Below are 7,140 nucleotides of genomic sequence, written 5' to 3' on the forward strand. Positions count from 1 at the left end.
CATAAACCCCAGCACGTACTCCCCCTCCATTATGTAAAACCCCAGATAAAAACCCTTACCTTTTCCCATTCAGGGAAGTGGTTTTGAGTTTTAACTCTCATCTTATCATCTGACTGTCTTCTGATAATAACCCTCTTTCCTTGCCATGTGCCTGGTGTTTCAGTGATTGGCCTTCCTGTGTGGTGAGTAAACAAGCCTGCATTTCCCTTCAGTAACACCATTACATAGAATGGAGCTAGCAGACCGTTGGTCCTAGTCCACCTACAACGACTACGTCCCTAACTGGGATGGGACAGAGAGCTCTGATCAGTTGGCAGGGTTGAAAACTGTACATTTGGCCTTCCTAAGGTTCCCTGAAGAGAGACCTACATGAGGAAAGTGTTTTTATTTGTTCTTTGGCAGCTGCTAATGGTCTTGTAACATGACCTGGATAATAAAAAAAGCATAATTTTATTATTTCAAGGGAAAATCACATTTACAGCCCATAGTTGGCCGACATTGGCAGATTTTCTCCTCCCATTTGGGTTACCCATGTCTCGGCTTTCACCCTTCATGACTGGTACAAGGACAGACTGAGAGGTGAAAGATCCAGGAGGCCTCACTCAGTAGCAAACGTATTTGAAGGAGAAGAGTAGAAAGAATGAGTGGAGTCAGCATTAACTTCAATTCAATTTATTACTTAACCTGATTTGAAAATGTAAACTTCTATGGGAACCAAAAGGATGAGAAGGAGAAAAAAGACTCAGTAATTACACTTCTTGGTGAATCGATAACTTGATGCATTGAGGTGTACTAGAAACCACAAAGTGAAAGAATTAATCAGGTGGAATTTGTTAACATTAAGATTTCAGAGATGAAGCAGTTCTAAGAAGTAAAGGTGGGAATAGTTACCTCACGTAGTGTAGGTACAAGTGGAAACTCTCAGAAGTTAAGAACACCAAAACACTGAGAAGCTCGAGTTGTCTGCATGAACCATGATGATGTCAACCTACCTGGGAAGGAATTAGAAACTTTATAAACATATGAACATTGTAAAGACAATAAAGGGAGTGTAGGGAGAAGTAGGTAAGATAGTAGGGGCAAGATGATGTCAGTCTTTAAAGAATAGTCGCCTGCTTCTTTCTTTCTAAGGATCTTAACGTCTCTGATGCAATGGGCTACTGTATGACACTTCCTTGTTCTAACCTTCATCTCATCACGGTCACACTGAATTCTGAGGATTAGCTTCTGAAAAAACATAAGTAGAAATCACTGATTGAGATGAAATCCTGATATTACCAACTCAGAACAGGGTTCTGTAGCAGTGCAGTGTAGAGAGTGGGTGGGGGTGTTTTGCTAAGTTGGTGCAGGCTGTATGTCTCTGACCTTAAAATTCACAATAAGAATGGTCAAGCACCTTCCCACAAGTTCCCGCAAAGACACATCTGTCTCTTTCAGAGGTTGTAGTTCAGGAAAATGGACTGATTTCTTCCTCTTCATTAAAGCTATAATCAGAAATTCTGCCTATTCTATTCTATTAGAAATTATATCTAATACTATTCTATTCTAACTCTTGCAAATAGTTAACTGATATTCATTACTTATAAGGAAGTCTTAAAATATCCTCTTTTCTATATTTAATGTACGAAATCCACTTATCAATATTACTAACTACGAGGAAAGTTTCTCAACCAACACTACATAACCACCAAAAATAAAGAGATTAGAAACTATGATGTTTTTTATTTTCAGAAACTAACTAAAAGAACAAACACCATCCCTTCCCAAAGCATGGGAAACTGACCATGACTCAGGTCTGTGAAGAAGTAGAGGAAAGTAGGAGTAATCTTAATATTAATGCTGATACATTATATATATACCAACACTATAATAAGTATACAGTTTGTCGAATTAAGACCTCATCCAAAGGAGTGCATCATTCCTATGGTTATTAAAAAGCTAATACTCAGAATGCAATGTGACATGCACAAAGTTTTTAACAGAGCTATGTTTATTTAATAGCCTGTTGCATTGGGTGTACTGAATTCCTTAAAAAGGAGAAACAGGTAACTTCAAACAGCTACTAGCAACACTATAATTCCCTTTGACTGTGTCTGGATATTAAAATTTAACAGTATTCTGACGGGCCACCTGCCATTTAAAAGAGTGACTTCAGTAGGACAGATGGCCGGGGAGTTGTATAATCAGAGGGCTGACTAAGGAAGAAAATTCGTCATGTGAAATTCTGATAACATCCACAATCAGAGAGGATACAAGGGAAGGTGAGGCAGTGGAACATCAACTAGTATCTTCTTGATATACTACCAACTAGAATACCCTTTATATCCCCTGTTCGAGGTAGTCAATGTGGCCACCCTATTGTGGACAACCTCCTCACTTGTTGTGAATGATCTTTGGAACATCTAAGCTGGTGGATCTTACTAGCGTCATCACACGTGGGTGCAGGAAATCCACTGTGATCAGAGAGGATCAATGGCTGTCTGTTAAGATATAAATAAGGATTCCATTGAGTGTGTAAATCATTTTGATTAGTATTGCTATCCTAACATTAAGTGTTTCGTTTATGAATGTGATTGTATTTCCATATATTTGCACCTTCCTTAATTTCTTTAAATAACTATAGTTTTGATTATGCAACTCTTTTCCCTCCTTGGTTGAGTTATTCCTAATTTATTCTTTTTCATGCTCTAGTCAATGAAATTATTTTTTAAACTTCCTTCTCAGGTTAATTGTTAGCATATAGAAATGCAATTGATCTGTGTCAACTTTTATCCTGCACCTTTGCTGAGTTTGTCTGTTAGTTCCAACAGATTTTTGTTTGATGATTAGGGTTTGCTACGTAAAAGATAATATCATCGTGGAACAGAGATAATTTTGCTTCTTCCTTCCCATTTTGGATGCATATTATTTCTTTTTCTTTCTTATTCCCATAACTGGACCATCCAGTTCCAAGTTGACTGCGAGTGGTAAAAGCAGGCAAACATTTCATGTTGTTGATCTTAATGGGAAATGCTTCCATTCTTTTACTGTTGAGTATGTTCTTTGCGGGTTTTTCATGTATATACTTCATTATGTTGAGGAAGATTCTTTCTCTTTCTAGTTTGTTGAGTGTTTTTTTTTTTTTTCTCATGACTGTGTGTTGAGTTCTTTAAATTGCTTTTTCCACATCAACTGAGAGGACTGTGTAGTTTTTCCTCCATCCTGTTAATTTGGTTTGTTTCATTTAATCATTTTTGTATGTTGAACATCCTTGTATACCAGGAATGAATGCCACTTGGTCATGGCACAAAATTTTTAGTATGCTGCTGAAATTAGGTTTCCTAGTATATTTTTTGAGAATTTTAAATTCTTAAACATATAGAATAATTGTCTTTATTTTATTTTATTGGAGTATTCTTGTCTGGCTTTGTATCAGGGTAATGCTGGTATCATAGAATGAGTTAGACACTGTTCTTCCTCTCTTCAATTTTTTGCAAGAGTCAGGAATGATTATTGTTAATTCTGCTTGGTGGAATTCACTAGTGGAGTAATGTGGTCCTTGGCTTTTCTTTGGGGGAGGTTTTTAATTACTGATTTAATCTACTTAATTGTTATGGATCTACCCAGGTTTCATATTCATTGATGATTCAGTCTTTTTTGGGTATGTATTCTAGGATTTTTCCATTTCATCAGCATTTCTCAATTTGTTGACATATAATTGTCCAAAGTACTCTCTTTTCTGTTTCCTTATTTATCTTCTGTTGGTTTGTTTTATCAATTATTGAAAGTGAGGTATTGAATTTTTCAACTAGTTTTGTAGTGGTATCTATTTTTTACTTCAATTCTGTCAATGTAGGTTTCATATATTTGGGGGCTCTGATGTTAGGTACATATATGTTTATAATTATTCTATATTCTTAGTGGATTGACACTTTTGTCAATATATAATATCCTTTTTGCCTCTTGTCACAATTTTTGTCTTAAAATTATTTTTTGTCTGTTACTGGTATAGTCATGTCAGCACTCTTTTTGTTAGTATAAACACAGAATATCTTTTACCAACTTTTCCTTTAAAAATATTTGTGTCCTTTGGTCCAAAGTGAGTCTCTTATAGAAAACATATGCTTGATCCTGTTTTTTGTAAATCTATTCTATCAATCTATATCTTTTGATATGGGGAGTTTTAAAATGTATAGGAATCACAGATCAGGAAAGACTGACATTTTTTTTTCTATATTTTCCTCCATTTGTTTGTGTACATGATCTGTGTTTAGATGATGTACTTTGATATCCTTCTCATTTTCAGTTGTGTACATTCTACTGTTATATTCTCTGTGGTTGCCATGGGGATTACAGATAGCTTTGTAATCTTGTCAAAATCTATTTTTGATTGATACGAATTTAGCTGCAATGCCATACAAAAACTCTACTCCTGTACAGCTCTGTTCCCCTGTCCCAACTAATGATATTGATGCCACTAATTTCATCTTTATACATTGTGTACATATTAACATAGATGCATAATTATTTTTATACATTCATGTTTTAAATCTTGTAAAAATGAAAATGTAGAGTTATAAACCAAAATTACAAAAGTACATGATTTTATACTTCCCCATATAGTTACCTTTTCCAGAGGTCTTCATATCTTCATATGGCCTTGAGTTACTTTCCATTGTCCTTTCATTGAACCTGAATGTCTCCTTTTACATTTCTTGTAAGTCTGTTCTAGTGCTAATGAATTCTTTTAGCTTTTGTTTATCTGAGATTATCTTAATCACTTTCATTTTTAAAGGACATTTTTACCTGATGTAGAATTCTTGATTTACAGTTTTTTCTTTCAGTACTTGAAATATATCATCATACTGCTTTATGGCATCCAAGGTTTCTGATGAGAAATCTGTTGATAGTCTTATTCAGGATCCGTTGCACCTAATGGATCATGCTTCCTTTGCTGCCCTCACGATAGTCTCTTGTCTTTGTTTTTCAACAGTTTAAAGATACTATATGTGGGTGTGGATATCTTTGAGTTTATCCTATCTGAAATTCTTTGAGTTTCTTGGATTTCTTTATTAGTCAGGTCTTAAATTCAGTTTGGAGAGTTGTTGTTCATTATTTCTTCAGATAATCTCTCTGTTCCACTCTCTCTCCTCTGCTTCTGGGCTCTGATTATGTGTATATTAGGCCACATGATGATGTCCTCTAAGTGCTTTAGAGTTTGTTAACATTTCCTTATTTTTTCTTTCTGTGCCTTAGACTCCATACTTTCTAGATTACTTTTGATATTGTCATTTTATTCATATGTGATTTACCTGGTTTCCTTTAGTTCTTTCTCAAGTTTTTCCTACAGAAATTTCAGCATACATAAGATAGTTGTTTTCAAATTCTTTGTCTACAAAGTCCAACGACTGCATTTCTGTTCTCCTCTCCCTATTAATGTTACTGATGTCAGTAATTTCATCTTTATACCTGGTGTACATATTAACATAGATGCATAATTATTTTTATACATTCATCTTTTAAACCTTGCAGAAAAGAAAAAGTAGAGATACAAACAAAATTAACAAAAGTACATTATTTTACCTTTGCACATATATTTATCTTTACTGGAGGTCTTTACATGTTCATATGGCTTTGAGTTACTGGCTATTGTTCTTTCATTTGAACCTGAATATTCCATTTATATTTATCACAGTTTTAATGGTAATAAACTCTTCGGGCTTTTGATTATCTGAGATTGTCTTAATTACTCCCTCACTTTTGAAGGACATTTTTACTTCATACAGAATTCTTGGTAGACAGGTTTTTTTTCAGCACTTTAATGTATTATCCCACTGCCTTATGTCATCCAAGGTTTCTGATCAGAAATCTATTGATAGTCTTATCCAGGATCCCTTGTACTTCATGAGTCATGTTTTCTTACCTGTTTCAAGAGAGTCTCTTTGTTTTTCAACAGTTTGAACATAATGTATGTGGGTGTGGATATCTTTGAGTTTATCCTGCTGGAATTATTTGAGTTTCTTGGATTTGTTGATCATTCAGCTCTTACATCCGGTTTGGGGTGTATTTGTTCATTATTTCCTTAAAGAGTCTCTCTGCCATTCTCTCTCTCTTCTCCTTCTGGGACTCTGATAATATGTATATTACTCTACATGATGGTCTCCTATAAGTCCTTTAGGGTCTGTTCACATTTCTGCATTTTTTCTTTCTGTTCCTTATGCTCCATAATTTCTATATCTTTTTTAATATTATCATTTTATTCATATATGATTTACCTGATTTCCTTTAATTCTCTGTCAAATATTTCTTTTCACAATTTCAGCATATTTAAAACACAGGTTTTAAAACTCTTTGTCTTCTAAGTCCGATACCTGTGCTTGTTCAGGAACAGTTTCTGCCAATTTATTTTCTTCTTTTTAATGAATTATGTATTCTTTTTTTTTTTGTATGTTTTGTGTTTGTTTAATTGGGATTTGGAACAATAACTACCTATCCCTCTCTTTGTAGATTTGTTCCATGTCCTGATAATCCTTCACTTATTAACTTGGCATGCTGTTAGTCTTGGGATCAGCCCAACATGAAAGCTGAAGGTCTATTTAGTTCTTTATGAGTATGCATCTTGCCTGGGTTGTGTGTGGCTTTTTTAACTCCCCTGAATACATGGCTGCTTTTTGAATTCCTTAATATCCCTAAAATTCACATCCAAGCTTCTCCTTAGGGCTTTATATGATATATTGCATGCCTTCACTCTTAATTTGCCCCTGATCTCAGTACACCTATATTTCCCCTGAAGCTGCTATGAGCCATTCTAGCTGCTTTTCAGTTCAAGCTTAGAGTTAGATGAAACAGACGGCAGTGTTTTAGACAGCCGCCAGTTGGGTTACAACATTGAAAATAAGATCATCTCTGATAGTTCTGGTTTGAGACAGGTAACAGGGAACTGGGGTGACCCCTCTTATAGACTATTCTTTCAGTGTACCAGATAGGTGTCAGGGCAAGTGTGAGTAAAGACATGAAATCTCCTACCACTTTGAATCTGGCTTTTTCCTACTGGATATTCAATTTGTTGCTATCGATCTTTGTTTGACTGTTTTCCAGAGCTCTTATAAGGTTATTTCAGCTAGTTTCTGGTTGTTTCTTTAGGTTTCCATGGGAGAACTC

Source organism: Equus asinus, chromosome 29 (genome assembly GCF_041296235.1).
Source record: "Equus asinus isolate D_3611 breed Donkey chromosome 29, EquAss-T2T_v2, whole genome shotgun sequence".
Lineage (NCBI taxonomy): Eukaryota > Metazoa > Chordata > Mammalia > Perissodactyla > Equidae > Equus > Equus asinus.